This window comes from Gopherus evgoodei, chromosome 6 (assembly GCF_007399415.2).
Source record: "Gopherus evgoodei ecotype Sinaloan lineage chromosome 6, rGopEvg1_v1.p, whole genome shotgun sequence".
In the NCBI taxonomy this organism is placed as follows: Eukaryota; Metazoa; Chordata; order Testudines; family Testudinidae; genus Gopherus; species Gopherus evgoodei.
Window position 1 is genome coordinate 41,064,907 of NC_044327.1, and position 21,049 is coordinate 41,085,955.

The 21,049-nt window shown below is 41.6% G+C and overlaps 1 protein-coding gene across 2 annotated transcripts in view; it reads right to left on the reverse strand.

Annotated features, from left to right (window-relative positions):
• TJP2 (tight junction protein 2) overlaps nucleotides 1-21,049 on the reverse strand; it is a 95,060-nt gene that overhangs the window by 71,119 nt on the left and 2,892 nt on the right. The gene's annotated exons all lie outside the window — the stretch shown is intronic.

Genomic DNA, 21,049 nt, shown 5'->3' on the forward strand with positions numbered 1-21,049 from the left:
GGCATGAGCACCACCAGCAGGGCAGACTGTTAAGAAGCCCAAATGGTCGTGAGCCCTATACTTAGATTTCACAAACCAAATATCAAGTGTAAACTCCTCAGGCATTATAACAGCCTTAAAATGGAGTCATAGACAGTCCCCTTGAGTACAAGAACCCATCTTGCCACTCAGGTGAGCCTACCTTTGTATCATAGCAATATTCTGGTTACTTCAGTCCCAAATTACTACACCTCTACCTCGATATAACGCTGTCCTCGGGAGCCAAGAAACCGTGTTATAGGTGAAACCGCATTATATCAGACTTGCTTTGATCCACTGGAACGTGCAGCCCCCACACCCCCCGGAGCACTGCTTTACCGTGTTATATCCAAATTCCTGTTATATTGGGTCACGTTATATCAGTGTAGAGGTGTAGTAATTTACCCCATGCCAACTGCACTTTAAATCTCACACGAAAGACAACACTTGTAGCCAATCCTGTAATAAACTATCTAAAGATTTATTATATACGAAAAGGAAATGACAGTTATTTACACGGTTAAAGCAGGTAAACGTAGATAACCACAAGTTAGTTCCAATCTTAAGACTCAAAAAGTCATAGAAACTTCAATAATAAGCAAGCAAGCACTATAGGTCCTTTAGGGCTAATCCTGTCTAAGCACTGGAGAGCTTTTGCTTACACTCCCCCAGGGTCCAAACCACATGAAGATATGGTTCCCTATTAGGAGTTTTTATTCCCCTTTCCCCCTTCTGCTTTGAGCTGCAGACTCAGTGGATGTGAGGAAATCTCTTGCATCTAGGTTCGACGGGGACAGGTGAGCAAACCCCACAGGTAAGTGGGGAACAAGACCTGGGAGATGGGTCGGAAACAGGAGGGAGCATGGGCTATCATGGCAGAGAGAAAGGAGGGTCAGGGCAAAGCTGGGAGGCAAGATCAGACTGGTATCTTAGATGCCTATATACAAATGCAAGAAGTATGGGTAATAAGCAGGAAGAACTGGAAGTGCTAATAAATAAATACAACTATGACATTGTTGGCATTACTGAAACTTGGTGGGATAATACACATGACTGGAATGTTGGTGTGGATGGGTATAGTTTGCTCAGGAAGGATAGACAGGGGAAAAAGGGAGGAGGTGTTGCCGTATATATTAAAAATGTACACACTTGGATTGAGGTGGAGATGGACATAGGAGATGGAAGTGTTGAGAGTCTCTAGGTTAGGCTAAAAGGGGTAAAAAACACAGGTGATGTCGTGCTGGGAGTCTACTACAGGCCACCTAATCAGGTGGAAGAGGTGGATGAGGCTTTTTTCAAACAACTAACAAAATCATCCAAAGCCCAAGATTTGGTGGTGATGGGGGACTTCAACTATCCAGATATATGTTGGGAAAATAACACTGTGAGGCACAGACTATCCAATAAGTTCCTGGACTGCATTGCAGACAACTTTTTATTTCAGAAAGTTGAAAAAGCTACTAGGGGGGAAGCTGTTCTAGACTTGATTTTAACAAAAAGGCAGGAACTCGCTGAGAATTTGAAAGTAGAAGGAAGCTTGGGTGAAAGTGATCATGAAATCATAGAGAGTTTGCAATTCTAAGGAAGGGTAGAAGGGAGTACAGCAAAATAGAGACAATGGATTTCAGGAAGGCGGATTTTGGTAAGCTCAGAGAGCTGATAGGTAAGGTCCCATGGGAATCAAGACTGAGGGGAAAAACAACTGAGGAGAGTTGGCAGTTTTTCAAAGGGACGCTATTAAGGGCCCAAAAGCAAGCTATTCCGATGGTTAGGAAAGATAGAAAATGTGGCAAAAGACCACCTTGGCTTAACCACGAGATCTTGCGTGACCTACAAAATAAAAAGGCGTCATATAAAAAATGGAAACTAGGTCAGATTACAAAGGATGAATATAGGCAAATAACACAGGAATGCAGAGGCAAGATTAGAAAGGCAAAGGCACAAAATGAGCTCAAACTAGTTATGGGAATAAAGGGAAACAAGAAGACTTTTTATCAATACATTAGGAGCAAGAGGAAGACCAAGGACACGGTAGGCCCACTACTCAGTGAGTAGGGGGAAACAGTAACGGGAGACTTGGAAATGGCAGAGATAATTAATGACTTCTTTGTTTCGGTCTTCACTGAGAAGTCTGAAGGAATGTCCAATATAGTGAATGCTTACGGGAAGAGGATACGTTTAGAAGATAAAATAAAAAAAGAGCAAGTAAAAACTCACTTAGAAAAGTTAGATGCCTGCAAGTCACCAGGGCCTGATGAAATGCATCCTAGAATACTCAAGGAGTTAATAGAGGAGGTATCTGAGCCTCTAGCTATTATCTTTGGGAAATCGTGGGAGACAGGGGAGATTCCAGAAGACTGGAAAAGGGCAAATATAGTGCCCATCTACAAAAAGGGAAATAAGAACAACCCAGGAAACTACAGACCAGTTAGTTTAACTTCTGTGCCAGGGAAAATAATGGAGAAAGTAATTAAATAAATCATCTGCAAACACTTGGAAGGTGGTAAGGTGATAGGGAATAGCCAGCATGGATTTGTAAAGAACAAATCGTGTCAAACTAATCTGATAGCATTCTTTGATAGGATAACGAGCCTTGTGGATAAGGGAGAAGCAGTGGATGTGATATACCTAGACTTTAGTAAGGCATTTGATACGGTCTCGCATGATATTCTTATAGATAAACTAGGAAAGTACAATTTAGATGGGGCTACTATAAGGTGGGTGCATAACTGGCTGGATAACCGTACTCAGAGAGTAGTTATTAATGGCTCCCAATCCTGCTGGAAAGGTATAACAAGTGGGGTTCCGCAGGGGTCTGTTTTGGGACCGGCTCTGTTCAATATCTTCATCAACGATTTAGATGTTGGCATAGAAAGTACACTTATTCAGTTTGCGGACGATACCAAACTGGGAGGGATTGCAACTGCTTTGGAGGACAGGGTCAAAATTCAAAATGATCTGAACAAATTGGAGAAATGGTCTGAGGTAAACAGGATGAAGTTCAATAAAGATAAATGCAAAGTGCTCCACTTAGGAAGAAACAATCAGTTTCACACATACAGAATTGGAAGAGACTGTCTAGGAAGCAGTATGGCAGAAAGAGATCTAGGGGTCATAGTGGACCACAAGCTTAATATGAGTCAACAGTGTGATACTGTTGCAAAAAAAGCAAACGTGATTCTGGGATGCATTAACAGGTGTGTTGTAAACAAGACACGAGAAGTCATTCTTCCGCTTTTCTCTGCGCTGGTTAGGCCTCAACTGGAGTATTGGATCCAGTTCTGGGCACCGCATTTCAAGAAAGATGTGGAGAAACTGGAAAGGGTCCAGAGAAGAGCAACAAGAATGATTAAAGGTCTTGAGAACATGACCTATGAAGGAAGGCTGAAGGGGTTGGGTTTGTTTAGTTTGGAAAAGAGAAGACTGAGAGGGGACATGATAGCAGTTTTCAGGTATCTAAAAGGGTGTCATCAGGAGGAGGGAGAAAACTTGTTCACCTTAGCCTCCAATGATAGAACAAGAAGCAATGGGCTAAACTGCAGCAAGGGAGATTTAGGTTGGACATTAGGAAAAAGTTCCTAACTGTCAGGGTAGTTAAACACTGGAATAGATTGCCTAGGGAAGTTGTGGAATCTCCATCTCTGGAGATATTTAAGAGTAGGTTAGATAAATGTCTCTTAAGGATGGTCTAGACAGTATTTGGTCCTGCCATGAGGGCAGGGGACTGGACTCGATGACCTCTCGAGGTCCGTTCCAGTCCGAGAGTCTATGAATCACTCATCTTAATGGACGGGTTGGGGGGAAAGAGTAACCAACAAAGTCTTTAGTCCTCTAACATTCCACACTAGTCCATCTAGTATTTCTTGATGGGCAGGACATAAAACATTCTGTTGGAGACCAGCGTTTCACACTAGTCTAGTGATTTACACAGTTACAGAGGCTTACAACAGAAACGCTCAAATGTTACCTTACAATATGGATACCGATATTATAAGTGAGATTAATGCAGGCAGCAACTCACAAGCATTCCATAACGTCTAAACACATCCTTATAATTCTAATGCCTATTGTAACATCATTAACACACAGGTGAGCCAGACTGGTTCCAGCTGTGTATTTGTCAGTGTTCAGTGGAGACAAAGGGACCTTGGAATGAACTGGCACCTGGCCTGTTAGCATCACAGAAGGGTGATCATAAAGCCTGGAATAGTGACGTCCAGAAGAAAAAGGAATTAAAGCAATTTCTTCTAAGGTAGCTTGGCTGCTTGAACTGTCCCTGGCAGTAAAGCGGAAATGTTGCCTGCCAAAGGGGATCTTCAGCATTACTATTATTTGCTATGGTAGCGTCTAACCAAGTTCGCAGCCTCATTGTGGTAAGTGCTGTATGAACACAAGAGACTGTCTCTGGTCTAAACATCTTACAATCTAAGCAAGCAAGATAGACAGACAGGAAAAAAGGAGGCATTATCATTCCCATCCTGAGGCAGCACGTACTGATGATGTGACTTGCCAAGGTCACATAGGAAGCCTGTAGCGGAACTGAAAACGCAACCCAGGTTCTCTAAGTCCTGTCCTATGCTTTGACAATAAGGCCAGCCTTCCTTTCCAAAACATCTTATGCAAGGAATATGCTCAATCTCAGCCGAAAGATATGGTCCTACAGTCATTTGGCGGAGGTGGACCCACCTGTACATGGACTCATCATTTATACATCCTTCTGCTTAATAATCCACAGCCACCGCTGGTTAACAAGATAGCAGCAAGAAACAGATGGTGATATAATCAACAGAAGAAATTCTTCAATTATTTATTACTTAAAGAATTTCTAAACCATATTTTATTTATCTTTCAAATTTTTCACCCCACTCTGTTTGAGCAGAGCTATGTCAAGATAGCAGATTTTTAAAGAAGTTAAATAGTCTACGACAAGGGTAGGCAACCTTTCAGAAGTGGTGTGCCAAGTTCACTGTAATTTAAGGTTTCGCATGCCGGTAATACATTTTAACGTTTTTAGAAGGTCTCTCTCTATAAATCTATATTATATAAACAAACTATTGTTGTATTTAAAGTAAATAAGGTTTTTTAAAATATTTAAGAAGCTTCATTTAAACAGAATTAAAATGCAGATCTTATCAGTTTAGTATGATCCTTGCCCTCACTTTTTCTTGCTGAGTTTTCCAGTGTGGGCTACCGCAGGCGGTGACTGAAGAGCGCTGGGTCGAGGCCAGAAGCAGAGCCCTGGGCTGGCTGCTGGTACCCCAGGCTGGCAATGGGCTGAGTGGGGCTGGCGGCCGGAACCCCAGATCTGCAGTGGGATGAGCCGCTCAGCCCACCGCTGGCTCCGCTCAGTCCGTTGCTGGTCTGGGGTTCCAGCAGGGGTGAAAGTAACTTAAATTTCTTACAGGTATTGTCATATTGCAACCCCCCTCGGGGGGAGGAGCTCAGGGGCTGGGGATGTGTGGGGGAGTACTCAAGGCAGGGGGTTAGGTTGCGGGGGGCTCAGGGCAGGGGATATGGGGATGTGGATGATGCAGGAGTCAGGGCTGGAAACATGGGGGGTGCAAGAGTCAGGGTTGGGTGGTACAAGGGGCTCAGGGCAGGGGGTTGGGATGTGTGTAGGAGGGGAAGTCCTGGGGGGGCGGGGGTTTGGGGCTGGCCTTGGACAGTCCCAGTTGCAGCCGGGTTACCTGGATGGTGGATGGGTCCCTGCCCCACGCTGTTCCTGTTCCTGCCAAGGGAGCTGTGGGCCAGCTGTGTGGGGGCACTGCATCAGCAGGCAAATGGGGAGCAGCGGCAGAAGACTCCCTGGCCTGCTGCTCCCTTCCGCTTCCCCGAGGGGCAGCAGCTGTGCACGCCGCATGGCACGTGCCTGTAGTGCCCTAGTATCCAGCCACAGTGGCGAGAGAAGGGAAGCAGCACAGGCTGGGATGCGGAAACCTCCACCACACCTCCTGCCGGCCCCTTTCACTTGCCTGACTGCCTGCTGTTTAGTCTGGTGCACGGGGCCGCCAGCGCCAGCCTGCCAGAGAGTTCCAGCAGCCAGCATGAACCCATCTGAGAGCGTGCCACACGACGTGCCTCCAGTCACAGCGGAACACCCCAGCATCGGCCAGCTCCGAGCGTGCACGCTCCGCCTTATTTTCACTTCTAGGGGCCGGCAGCTGGAACCCCAGAGCAGCGGCAGGCTGACCGGGGATGGCGGCCAGGACCCCAGAGCAGCAGCAGGCTGAGCGGCTCAGCCCGCTGCCAGTCTGCAGTTCTGTCCACCAACTCCTGCCAGCTGGGGTTCCAACTGCTGGCCCCACTCAGCCGACTGCCGGCCCGGGGTTCCATCCATCCAGGCCAGCAGCAGGCTGAGTGGGACCGGCGGCCGGGACCCCAGGCTGGCCCTGCTCAACCCGCTGCCAATCTGGGGTTCCGGCTGCTGGCTCCCACTCAGCCCGCTACTGGCCTGGCAAGCAGCGGGCTGAGCAGGGCCAGTGGCCGGAACCTCGGCGTGCCATTAAAAATCAGCTGGTGTGCCACCATTGGCACACATGCCGTAGGTTGCCAACCCCTGGTCTATGACAACAACAATCTATTTGGACGTGTTTCTACTTCTTAAAGAAGCACTTTCCAAACTGAAATTCAAGATGTAAAAATTGATTGATGGTGTGTGCTTTTTCCCCTGCTGTCTCTTCCAGCTCAAGAACATTCCCAGGGCGTGGGATAGGATTGTTTTAGTCATGGCATGATTTTGCAGCTGCAGGACAAAAGGACACTGCGGCATGTCTTTGGAGCAGTGAAAGACACATTATGAACATTAGTATCAATTTTATTGTTACAGGCTGCACACACAATATTGATTTTCCAGGAAGCAGCAGGAAAGTTATACATTGGGCTAAAAATTAAAACGCCATCATGGCCATAATTTTGTCTCCTTATAGCGAGGTCAACAATTATAAATACTCAACTGCCACGTAAATCTCATCATTGTTCTACAATGACAAAGATAAATGGTAAAGAAAATAAATTCGATGGTGCCTTTGATCTTTAAATAAAAATAACTGTGTGATCAAAATAGCATGAGTTATTCTCCTTTAAAATTAAGCTTTATTCTTCCATTTTGTTTATTCTCAGTAACTCTCCATCTACCATGTGGTAGTGCTGCAATTGAGAGTACATCCCAATGTTGATTTTTACTACAGAAGTCAATAAGAGAAGTATCGAGTGGGAAAAATTAGAAAACCCAACTAGATAAATGTTCATTAGAGCTGGTGCATGGAGAGATGCCGGTTCATTGAACCTTAGTCCCTGGAAAATGATGTACAAGAGGGGAATTGCAAACAATTTGATTGATTTTAAATTGTGGTTTGATTTAGTTACCTATGTACGCCAGTCATATCATTAGAAGTTTACTGATCAACCAGTTAATATTTCAAGAGTTTATACACAGATATTAACCTGTAACTGGAGCAAACATTTATCAATGTTGATAAATACAAAGTAATGCACATTGGAAAACATAATCCAACTATACGTATAAAATGATGGGGTCTAAATTAGCTGTTACCACTCAAGAAAGAGATATTAGAGTCATTGTGGATAGTCCTCCTAAAACATCCACTCAGTGTGCAGCAGTCAAAAGAGAACGTTGGGAATCATTAAGAAAGGGATAGATAATAAGACAGAAAATACATACTGCCTCTATATAAATCCATGGTACGCCCACATCTTGAATACTGCGTGCAGATGTGGTCGCCCCATCTCAAAAAAGAGATACTGGAATTGGGAAAGGTTCAGAAAAGGGCAACAAAAATGATTAGGGGTATGGAATGGCTTCCATATGAGGAGACATTAATAAGACTGGGACTTTTCAGCTTGGAAAAGAGACGACTAAGAGGGGATAAATCATGACTGGTGTGGAGAAAGTAAATAAGGAAGTGTTATTTACTCCTCATAAAACAAGAACTAGGGGTCACCAAATTAAATTAATAGGCAGCAGATTTAAAAACAAACAAAAGGAAGTATTTTTTCACACAAACACACAGTCAACCCGTGGAACTCCTTGCCAAAGGATGTTCTGAAGGCCAAGACTATAACAGGAATCAAAAAAAGAACTAGATAAATTCATGGAGAATAGGTCCATCAACGGCTATTAGCCAGCCTGGGCAAGGATGGTGTCCCTAGACTCTGTTTGCCAGAAGCTGGGAACGGGCGACAGGGGATGGATCCCTTGATGGTTACTTGTTCTGTTCATTCCCTCTTGGGCACCTGGCATTGGCCACTATTGGAAGACAGGATACTGGGCTAGATGGACCTTTGGTTTGTCCCAATATGGCGATTCAGATGTTCTTAAGAACGTGAAGACTTATGCCACTGGAAACAGAACAACCCACATGCCTCTAGCATAAGTTATTTTTGACCTTTTACTCTAAGGTACGTTATAACCTCATTAAGATCTTCTTTGCTTTTTATTAAAAAGACCAATGAGTGTTGTAAACTCACTTCTGTTATCTGAACATGCACTTTAAATTCTAAACCCCTTAAAATATAATACATGCATCATCCTCAATATCTCAGCAGAAGAGCCAAGATGTATGATCAATGCTGTTGGAAAGAAAAGCAAATAAGTGGATTGATGAGACATTGTCATTTGTAGTTTGATACTAGCTGAAGTTTGATTAATAGAGACAAATTTCAAAGATGCAAAAATTATCAGTTGTACAAGTATTTTTTTAAATTAGCCTAGTTTTCTATTAACAAACGTTTGTGTAAAACCAAGTTTGTTCCACTGGGCAACACACACATTCAGAGGACAGTGAAATGCAGAAAGAATGTGCCATTGCTTTCCAACACAGCTCCAAAAGTATTCAGAGAAACCACACAATCTCTTTATCAGCAAGTAAGGAGTGGCTGCAAAACTCAAACAGATTAGCATATAGGTGCAGCCATGAAACAGAGTAAAAGTTATAGTTTGCACAATACTAATAATGGGGTGGAACTGTTCCTAAATAGAGTGAAATTTGCATTTGGTAACTCTTCCAATAAGTAACTTGTATCTAAGTATCCATTTTAAGGCCTTGTCTACAGTTAACTGTTTCATAAGAATTTCCCATTGTTGCAATACCACCACTGCAGCTCCAACTTGGGGACCTCTAGTATAGATGAGGTCCTGAAATCAGTGTAGACACAGCCAAAAGAGACTGCCTTGTCAATTCTGGTTTCAGGTTTAGGTTTTGTATCAGCAAACTTTAAAAATATCTAAGATCCACAGGAATATTTCCATAAGTTGGTCTTTAACAGAAGCTTTTTCTTTTCTTTTTTCCTTTTCTTCTTTTTCAAATGTATAAATTAAGTTAACATTCCCCTATAGTGTGTCCAACAAAAAAAACTGCAGCACCCTGATGTAGGAGAACATGAACATAACTGACTAGAAACAGACTACAAAACTAAACTGAAACTATCTAGTTCATTTACATTCTTGAAATGGAATAAAATGCAAAAAGCAAACAAATACCAAGAACAGGGAGACCTTAGATTTTTAAAAGCTTTCAGCTTGTTTTCACCTCTAACAAGTGTTATTTGTAATACACATCTCTTTTAAAATGTAGTATTTAATTGGTCAGTGCCAAATCGATGTATCCAGGGTTTTCAGTCGAAGACTTTACATAGTCAACCATTTTTAATCATATATTTTCATTGCAACTTAAATGAACAGTGAAGTAAAATCCTTTAACAAAAATAAATTCAATCCTGGAAATTAATTTACCTTAAATGTAAGAGACCTTTGATATTCAGTAGACAAAGCAATACTGAATGAAGTTCCCTAAAGAAATTAATCCTTTTTTTCCCCATCTTCAAGAGCTGTGAGATTTCCAACACAGATCTTAAGAAATGTGTTTTAAATATTTCGGGAGAAAAGTAATTAAGGAATAATCAGGCTGCAAAATATCCATTTAATTTGCTATTGTAGAGAGTATGCTCTATCTTATCTATTCAGTTCTTAAATCAGAAGTTTGCATAGAGTATTAAGTGTTACTACTGATGACACTTCCAAATTACTAGAAAATGGCCATACCAGTCAAGGAAAGCATTTCCCTAGGGAAACAACATTCTGCATCTTTTACTTCATAACACTATGTATTTTTAAAAGAGATTATTTTTGTATCAATGATTCCTCCTCACTGCAGATAACACAACTTTCTAGGTCTGTGTGCAGCTTTAAGGTAAATGTTTGTCTTTCGAATTCCTCATTGACCAACTATTCATCACTTACCCTGGATGTTGCCAAAGGTTTGCATGTCTGCCCTCAGGAAGCAGTTCTCTCTTATTAAGGGGGGTAATGCCAAGTGCAGCTTCTAGAATGGTTATATATTTCTTGTACCTCATTCTGCCACCAAGCAAAGTTACAATCAGTGTTCAGATGCAACATCTGAAGTCACCTCTCCTCAGAGATCCAAGCTCTGCCTTTCTAAACGTGCTGCGCATTATAAACTGGAGTAATAAAAATAACTTTTTTGTGCGGCGGGGGGGCGGGGGAGGGCAGAAGAAACTAAAATAAACTCCTGCCAGATTCCCCTGAAACGTCACTGTTACATAATTCAAACGATCTTTGAATAAAGCACTAATGAAAACGATTCAGAGACAATCATGGTTCTAAGCCTTGCCTGATAACATACACTCTCCAATTTACTAATCCTGAGCTAAATCTCTGAGGTTTATAATCTTCCAAAGTACTAATAGAGTATTGGTGATTTCTCTCTCAGATCAACTCAAGGGCTAGTAAAGATGTATTCACAAAAGTTGATAGTGTTTCAGATACTTCAGAATAGAAGCACCTACCGTCTCTCTCTCTCACACACACCCCACAATATATGAGCACCCTGTTCAGCTTACGCATGGTCTATTTAGCACAAAGTGGAAGGCAAAGGAGATGTATTCACTTAAGTGGTGGTCACTTGTACAGAATTAAGCAAGCTAGAGACTCCACTATAATGCCACCTTTTAATACCCTACACAGTACAAATGCCACCTCACACAACTATGGAAACCATTTTCCATTTGCTGAAATTATTCCAATCAAATTACTGCAGATACCAATACCTTCAGGTATGTTACAAGGATGGAGAGAGCAGAGGGGGCATGATGGTGCTGTTTCATGTTAGATTGGGGTAGTGCCAAAGCCTAGAGGTAAAATTATCCAGGGGAAATCAAAGAATCATGTTTGACTCCAAAAAGAAAGATTTAAGGCTCTAACATTCAGTCTAATCTGTTTGGACACACACACACACACACACACACACACACACACACACACACACACACACACACACACACACACACACACACACACACACACACACACACACACACACACACACACACACACACACACTGTTTGAGTGTGAGTGTATGCATGAGAGTGATTAGATCTTTATTTTAAAAACGGGATCAGAGGAGGGGAAGTGTTTGCCTTGAAGTCCTGGGCCAAAATCTTCCTTCCTCTCACTTTTATGCAGTGTGCCGTGCCTAATAGTACCCTCTGTCCTTAAGATGCTTCCATTTCAGTGGTGTTGGGTTTATATGGTCTGCAAGGCACTTTCAGGACTGAGAGCACTCTTTTAAATAATATGTTTAAATGTATTGTACGGCCACTCCTACCTTCAATCTTAAATAATATATCCTTGAATAGTCACTGCAAGATCTTTACTACATATTGTAGTAATTTCCAGCATTATTGGCATGTCTACAGAGCAGGGTTATGTGCACTACAAGAGTGTGCTTTAGAAATCACACCAACTGCTCCATGAAGGCCCTGTGGGTGTGTATTAGAAGTTCCTTAGTGTACATTTATGTAGTGCACTGTGTTAACACGCACTTGGGATCTTCTAGTGCACACTATCAGCAACTACATGGACCCATTAGTGCGCTTAGAAATCACACCTCCATAATGTGCATTACACCCCCATGAAGACTAGTCATGCTAAGTTGACTTTATCAGGTAGCCTTATTCATAGCACCACAAGATGCACGAAGAAACTGAATCCTGAAGACAAGTTTTAAGGTAGCATACAGTCTCAGGTGCATTATTAGATACCAATTCATTGGATCAGTCTCACACAAACAAGACAAAATTCAACATCCATGGGTTCGGTAAGAGGCTACTAAAGATAATGGGCAGGTGGAAGCAATATAATTTTTTTCTTAACTAGCTATATTAATGCATAACCACCCTATAATTGCATCTGAATATATTCACATGTGGAGAATATGAAGTGTGAAAATATGTAATATTTTAGTCAAGTTTCTTGTAACATTAAAATAGCAACATGGAAATGAAATTGACATTGCAACAATGTTTTTTCGCTATAAAGACCCTCTGCTGCTATATTTGGTTTTAAAAATCAAAATCTTCCAAAAATTTAAGGCTCTAGATAGGTATATTTGTCTAAAATTAAACAGATTCTGTGGCAATTGAATTACATGCCCAATAGACAAAAAAGCACTTAACTGCAACTTTAAACATCTGTATGCAAACTATTAGTAAGATCAGGAAAGTGAACTACTCCTAGAGTCTGTGAGAACAGCTAATGCCATGCTGTTTACATGCATCCTGGACTTCTAATAGCTTTGGCAGGTCTAGTGCCTTTGGCAGGATTGAACTAAGACAGAACCAGAAAGTGAAATTGACTAGAAACTGACTAGTCTGTTTTCACTGCCCCACCTAATGACTGAAATACAAGTAGTAAACAGCATAAATGGTGAAAAGTAAACAAAACTGTAGAACTCCTCTCTGTTTGTACAGTCTACAGTAAATATTAAAATGTACTCAAGTGAGGAAACTGATTTTCAAGTAGTATATAGGGTGAAATCCTGGCCCCATTTGAAGTCCATGGGAGTTTTGACATTGGGACTTGGACTTCATTCATGAACTTTTAATTGGAAAGTGTCCTTTTACTTAAGGAATGCTCTGGATAACAAGTTTAATTACAAACAGTTCCCAGGAAGAAATCTTCAAAAACCAAAGTCCTAAGCAAAGTGTAAAAAAAAAAAATTTGAAGTCTAAACTCCATCTCAGTCCAGAAGAGTTAGCCTTCAGCCTCCTGGTTTACAATCAACTCATCTTAGTCTCATCTTGTAGACATGTTATGCCATTCCACTGGCACAAAATGGCCCTATGCTGGATATATTTGGCCATGACATTTTTTTTTTCACCTACAAGGAGAAATTTTAATGGTAAAGGAATGCTATGGAGATTTGGTCCCATCCCGTCTAGCCGCCACAATAGGCATATGGCCAGGAGCACCACTTCTAAGGGGCTGTGATCCAGCCAGGGTGGAGACATTCGCAGCTGGCACAAGTTAGAATGAAAGCCGAAGGACAGGCCTGGTGTACAGCCAGGATCAAGGCAGTATGGTCACAAGCTACTCCAACTGCTTCTTACTCATAGTTAAGTATCTGGTCCTATGAGTAAGCAACACTCATTTCAAATAAAGAAGACAGACTCAGATGTTACTAAATATTCTTCAGCCATAAGCAAAAATGGCAAAGGACATAGGCATCTAAAACAATTATTACATTCCTTATTTGCTTTGCAGAAACAATCCCTTCTGTAACAGTTTGAGATACAGCCACACTCAGTATTTCCTGATTATGCTCGCCTCTCGGAGTTGCTTTTTTTTAGGCTAAAAATGTTGGAGGTATAATGGAAAGGACAAGGGATTAGCTTTATTAACTGGAAAAGTACTCTGTAGTCTCTTTGAAAAAAACCAAGCACAGTCTAAGCATTAAACGGTTATGATACAAGCTCTGTGGCAGTTTGATTAACACATGATTATGGCCTGCACTGTATCTTCTAAAACAATGAGGAAAAAAAACAGCCTTCAAATGTAGCTGAAGAAAAATCTTTACTGGTTTATCCACATATTTATACTTCTGTAGAAAACTTCAGCACAGACGCCCAAAATTAATCATGTTGGTTTACAAAAATAAATAAATAAAAAAAATCCACTCTGTACATTTCCACCAAACTGTCACTACTATAGGTTAATTTCACCTCTGTCTGTCTGTGGAGCATATGCATAGTTCATAATTTTCTCATATATGAGAAAATTATATATATATATAATTATATATATAATTATTTGATGACATTTCCCCACCCCACCCCTTATTTGCTTTATTCTGTGACTTGCCTGAGCTGTGCTGCTTAGTTGGGCTTGGTCAAGTAAGTCACATAGTAGCATTTCTGTTCCCTAAGATAGCTCGTAATCAGGAAGATGTTTAATTTTTTTTTCCTGTGAGTATCTGATGGTGTAATCTTAAAAATCTACCTGCCAGGATTATTCACATTTGTGAAACTTGATTGCAACCTGTCTTATGTTTGCTGCTTGCAAACATTTATGTGATCAACTTTCACAAACGTGAATAATCCTGGAAGGTAGATTTTTTAAGATTACACCATCAGACACAGAATACTTTTCTAGTTAGTAAAGCTAATCCCTTGTTCTTTCCATTATACTTCCAACATTTTTAGCCTAAAAAAAAGCAACTCCGAGAGGTGTGCATAATCAGGAAATACTGAATGTGGCTGTATCTCAAACTATGTTACAGAAGGGATTGTTTCTGCAAAGCAAATAAGGAATGTAATAATTGTTTTAGATGCCTATGCCCTTTGCCATTTTTGCTTATGGCTGAAGAATATTTAGTAACATCTGAGTCTGTCTTCTTTATTTGAAATGAGTATTGCTTACTCATAGGACCAGATACTTAACTATGAGTAAGAAGCAGTTGGAGTAGCTTGTGACCATACTGCCTTGATCCTGGCTGTACACCAGGCCTGTCCTTCGGCTTTCATTCTAACTTGTGCCAGCTGCGAATGTCTCCACCCTGGCTGGATCACAGCCCCTTAGAAGTGGTGCTCCTGGCCATATGCCTATCATGGCGGCTAGATGGGATGGGACCAACTCTCCATAGCACTCCTTTACCATCAGAATTTCCCCTTGCAGGTGAAAAAAAAATGTGATGGCCAAATATATCCAGCATAGGGCCATTTTGTGCCAGTGGAATGGAATAAAATAGTGTCCTGGTACAGTCAATTATGTAAGTTCTAATGAAGGCTATGCACTAGTGTTGAGGCTGCCATGTCATCTGACCCTGCTCCAGGAAAGATCTCCTAGTGTAGATGCACTCCAACTTTGGGTTGAGGAACAGAGAGAGAAACTAGAACAAGGCAGGATGAAATGCAGCATGGAAGGAAAGGAGAAGGCCAAAAAAGATTTTCTGAGCAATGTCTACATTAGGACTACTATCTGTGGTTCAACCTGGATTTAAAATAGTTTGGCAAACAGAGAGCTCTCATGCAACTCTCAGCTATAGCGCAGATTAGAGAAACTGCAAAGAGGTATCAACCCCAGCAGGAGCCCAGCGAGGCATTGTGCTTCCCAGAGCTCCTGGCACATAAGAGGAGAGTGACCAAGATTACATCCCTCAAAGGTGCCGTAGAGCAGAGGTTCTCAACCTTTTTCTTTCCACACCCCTCCACCCCCAATATGCTATAAAAACTCCACAGCCTGCCTATGCCACAACTGTCTTTTTGCATATAAATGCCAGAGCTGGTGTCAGGAGGTAGCAAACAAGGCAATTGCCAAGTGTTCGATGAAGCTCAGTTGCTCGGGCTTCAACTCAAACACAGGGCAGTGAGGCTCTGGGGCTCCAGTCACTGTGAAGCTCCAGATCTTCAGCTCTGGGCACCAGTAAGTCTAAAGCCAGCCCTGGGTAAGAACGCTGCTGTAGAGGCCATGGCCTCTTCTTCTCCCCATCTCCTTTGGATCACTTGTACATACAGCATTATGGCAAGGAACGACTCATGCAGAAGCTAGGCATGATCTAGTCCATAGATAGGGATAAACCATATTCAACACCGGTTATAGAAAATGTACTAGATCCCTCACACTACTATGAGTCAAACACACTTAATATAAATGGTGATGAGCAATTTGACACTGTCTTCACTAACCATAGTCACAGCTTAACCATTTTAGTACCAGTTGAACTGCATGGCAGGGAGATAACTAACTGATAATGTTAGCCAGAGGTTATTTTCCCCAGTGCAGAAAGTGTCTTGGATACAAGACAAGATTCACTTCCTCACATACCCCAAATTAACAGCTTTTACTTTGAGCATGTATGGATTATAAAAACTAATCATGGAAGTGACAAAGAAACAAGCCATCTGGCCCAGCTGCACCCTCGTTTCAGTATTAGACAAATAACGATTAAAAAAGAATGTTAAAGAATCTTTTTAAACTGTTTTTTTATAGTTACATGGGTGCTGTCCTGTAACAATATGCCCAGTGCTGATCATATTTAGCTAGACCTGTTGAAATAATGTGGGGGGAACAGGGCATATCAAAAATCAGGAAAGGCACTGAAACAGAAGATGAGGGCGAGAAAACTTCTTTGAATTATTTCATTTATTGGAAATGCTTTTGACCTCTTCTTAGAGAATGTCCCTAGCCTGAACAGCCCATATGGTCCCAGAGATTCTCAGAATCAGCTTATACAAAGTTGCACTAAGGAGGCATGGCACAAGTCAAATCTGCGGGCTATTAAGCAGAGATAGCTGAAGAAGCAGATGCTAGAAGGGAGAGAGAGAAAACAGCCACTCTTTGTGCACAGCATCACTGCTAATGGCTACATGGAAGGGAGTTTCTTGGCTGATTTCTGCAGTCAGACCTCAAGGAGTAGCAAGTATCTTTCTTTTCAACATGACTACAGGAAACAGGCAGAGCAAATGTAAGCATAAGCATGTGTGGCATAAGCATGTGGAACCTTTGTTAGAGGAATGCATACAGTACTGGAGTTCAGACTTAGTTTTTAAGACAATGTGGTCTAAATACTTTTTGGAATTAGTTTGTTTAGTGTGGTGAGTGAAGAATATAGATGAGTAACTCATATTAGCTGAAGTATGAACAGGAATATGTGAATTAGTATGGGAAAAAATCCAAACCAGCCCTGAAAAGTCAGCACTCCTCTGTAGCTGAATAAAAACTATACTGCGTTAAAAATCTGGTTAAAAAAAATACTGGTTTGTCCATTTTTCTGCATAGCTCCAATTAAGAAGTATGAGGACATATGGCTCACAAGACCAAGTTGCACCTTCTTGCCACAGTTAACCTAAATCTAAGCATCTTATGATTTCTCATGCTTCCTAAAAGTAAAACATGCAGCTATAATGTGCACAGTTGTGAAGGAACCCTACAAGATCTCAGCTCACACTAAGGGTGCTCATCAACATGACTGCCAGAATTGTGTTAGGAGCTCCCCAGACCTCCAGCCCCATTATAATACAGTTCTATTTTAGAATGTTTTCAGAACAAACCATGTTCAGATTTGAATAGAAACCTCCAAAGCTATCTGGAAAGGTTTGGAGTAACCACAAGATTTGGATTCTTAGGCCATGTCTACATCTAAAATTTTGCAGCGCTGGTTGTTACAGCTGTATTAGTACAGCTGTATAGGGCCAGCGCTGCAGAGTGGCCACACTTACAGCAACCAGCGCTGCAAGTGGTGTTAGATGTGGCCACACTGCAGCGCTGTTGGGCGGCTTCAAGGGGGGTTCGGGGAACGAGAGAGCAAACCGGGAAAGGAGACCAGCTTCGCCGCGGTTTGCTCTCGCGTTCCCCGAACCACCCTGCAAACCGCAGGGAAGGAGATCTGCTTGCTCGGGGAACGCGAGAGCAAACCGGGGAAGGAGACCAGCTTCGCCGCGGTTTGCTCTCGCGTTCCCCGAACCACCCAGCAAACTTCAGGGAAGGAGACCTGCTTGCTCGGGGTTCGGGGAACGCGAGAGCAAGCCGGGGAAGGAGACCAGCTTGATTACCAGAGGCTTCCTCAGGTATGCTGGGATACCTGCTTATTCCACGGAGGTCAAGAAAAGCGCTGGTAAGTGTCTATACTTGATTAAGCGCTGGATCCTCTACACCCGAGACAAAACGGGAGTACGGCCAGCGCTGCAAACAGGGAGTTGCAGCGCTGGTGGTGCCCTGCAGATGTGTACACCTCCTAAGTTGCAGCGCTGTAACTCCCTCACCAGCGCTGCAACTTTCTGATGTAGACAAGCCCTTAGACAAAATTTATCTGAATCACCCGCTCTGATGCCTTTCCAAAAACAAAGTGTCAAATACATTTATTTTAAGTAATTAGGGAAAGATGTGTGGAATAGCTGTCACTGATGTGTAAAGATGTTGAGGGCTGCAGAGGCCAAAGGTCAAGACTCATCCTCCATTTTGGTAGGCCAGGTCCTGGGCTGCAGTCAACACTAAGCTCTGGTTGCTGTTATGTTAGCTAGATACGGTTTAAATAAAAATAACGTACGTGCAAGATACAAGTTCTCCAGGCCTTAATAGGAAGATAGCACACAATCCAAGTCCCCAGCATATTGATACTGTTACAGACTTATCTACATTCCAAAGCAGAACACCATTATAATCGGTAGAGCCCTGAGTGGAAACAAAATTTGTAACTACATACACCCGTGATCCACAAACACGGCCCAGAGATGTAGATATCTGCAGATTTGCACGGCTCTAATAATCAGGTCTCCTGAAAATGAATGAAGTTGTAAGGTAGATTTGACCTTAAAAGGGTAGTAAGAAGCTCTAAAGACATCAGGGTTAACAAATAAGGATATTGTACGGTTGACTGGACTCAAGGGATCTGTCCTGGAGCTGTTCTTTTTGAGGAAGAGGCTAGGTTAGTTTAGGGAGAGGGAGAAGGACTGGCCTGGGGCTGGACAGTTCCGTTTTGGGAAGGGCCGTTCAGATATTTTTTGGATAAAACTCTGAACCTGATGGATTCTCAAACACTTTTTAATAGCTGTGAGTCTAAGGACTTGTCAACATTAAGAAAACATGCACACATGTCCCTACATTGATGTAATTACACCAGTGCAAACCTAATGTTGCTGTGGTGCTGCCATGCAAAGCAGTGGTTATATTGGAGTAGATTAATTTAGTAGTTACATGGATGCTAATTCTGTTAATATAGACAAGGCCTAATTCACCACATCCCATGTTAAAACATGCCCTTGTAAGCCTGTTGTTGTGTGCATTTGTTTTATTGGTGGCTTGGTTGGACTGTCTTGGAAGAGCCATCAAAGGCTCACTGAAGTCCAGTGCATGTTGGGATTAAGACTCACAGACTTTATGCAATTATCTGATATGAAAAATAGCCATGTCAGAATGACTAAATTTACTTTGTCTCAACTAAACTTGATACTTTCATATCTGTTTAAAACAACATGAATGTGTCAGGAAAAAATATATATTCCAAGCCCAATACACTGTAGCTCTTTCTCCATAATTGTGCTTTTTTTTTTTTAAATTGGAATGACTGATAATACTCACAGATGGTTAAAAAGGGATTAATTGGATGTAGATAGAGGCTAGTAAAAATTGAATTGGTTATGGTGCTTAGAATCAAAATGCTGAGTTCTGCTGCTTAAGTGATCAAAAAAAGACTTACAAATACTGTATTACAGATCATCTCTCTTCTATTCAGTCCAGAACAAAACACAAGATAACGCCACACAAATGGGAAAATTTCACATTTGTAACAGAATATTCTGTTTTATATGAATGGTTCAAAAGTGACTCCCCCACCCCCAAAGAATAATCTCTTGCTATATTTGGAATAGAAAAATTTCTGTCATGCGCTTTTAGAGCTGTCTGGCTGTTAATGAAAGCTGCTGGTGCCAAACATTTTGCCAATTTTGTATTTAAAATAGAACTAAATGAAGATTTGGATATTATTCAATTTCTCATCATTCAAGATGGCTATTGTCCAATTCTTTTTTCTGATGCTTTTGACACGTACTCTGTAAAACAAACAAAACAAAAACCAGTCCAACTCTATGAACAGTGTCAGCAGCTACATATTTTAATACCAAAGAAATCTCTCCCGCTTCTCCTTATGAGACACTGAACTAGGGAAGGAGGAGATTAAGCAAAGATATGGGAGACTCAATTACTGTGACGGTTTATTTTAAACTTAAAGCCTCTGTGAAGGAGCTCTGTAGAGATCGCATTTTGTGCACAATATTATGGTCAGTTTTCACCAATGCTAGGCTCTCAAGATATATTACCCACACAGCCCTCTAATTTCGCACCTATACTAAACAAAAATTCTAGATTTAACAGTTTTTGGATTAGCAGGGCTATCCAGGGTGTCAAACAGACAGAATATGGCCCACTGTGTTGAATATACTATACAGTGTCATCATGTTACAACAGGCAGTTTGGCAACCCCCACTTAAATCATTATATCCAAATCACTCAGGCAGTGAGCTTACTAAAATCAGATACATTCACAGAAGAAAAACCTCCTTACAAGGATGTGACCAATTTTAGACAGGTGGGTCAGGTTTATAATTAGCTCTGACCAGCAAGGCTGTAGCATTCTTCATCACATAAATACCAAAAAGTATGAAATTCCTTCCCATTTTTTAAAATAATTACTTCCCTTCTCATCATTATGACTGCAGGCCCTATTCAAGCAAATTTGTTAAACTTAAAACAGAAAAGGCTATTAAATCATCCCCAGCTCTGCAACAGTGCATTTTGTCTTTGTCTCTTGTCACCCTAATATTGCAAGCTGCTGCAGATTGGGGCTTTGGAGTGTAAACTCTTCAGAAAAGGAACTAAAGTGCATTGATGAAAAGCACTAAATAAGAGCTAGGCATGGTTATTATTTTTATGTCATGCCCAACACTAAATAACCATAAGCACCAATTAGCAACACATCAGCACCAATTAGAAATGGCTTTTGAATAGTTATTTTCAATCCATAGCCAAATGACAACATAAGTGACCTGAAGAAGAGCTCTGTGTAACTTGGTCTACACTACAGAGCAGCTTACGTCAACCTATCCCTGTAAGCATCTACACTAAAATATAGCTTGCACCAACATAACTCGCCCACTACACCGAGTAAGGCTTGATCTACACTACAGAAATCACCTGAACCTTGGGCTAGGGCTCTACTCCCC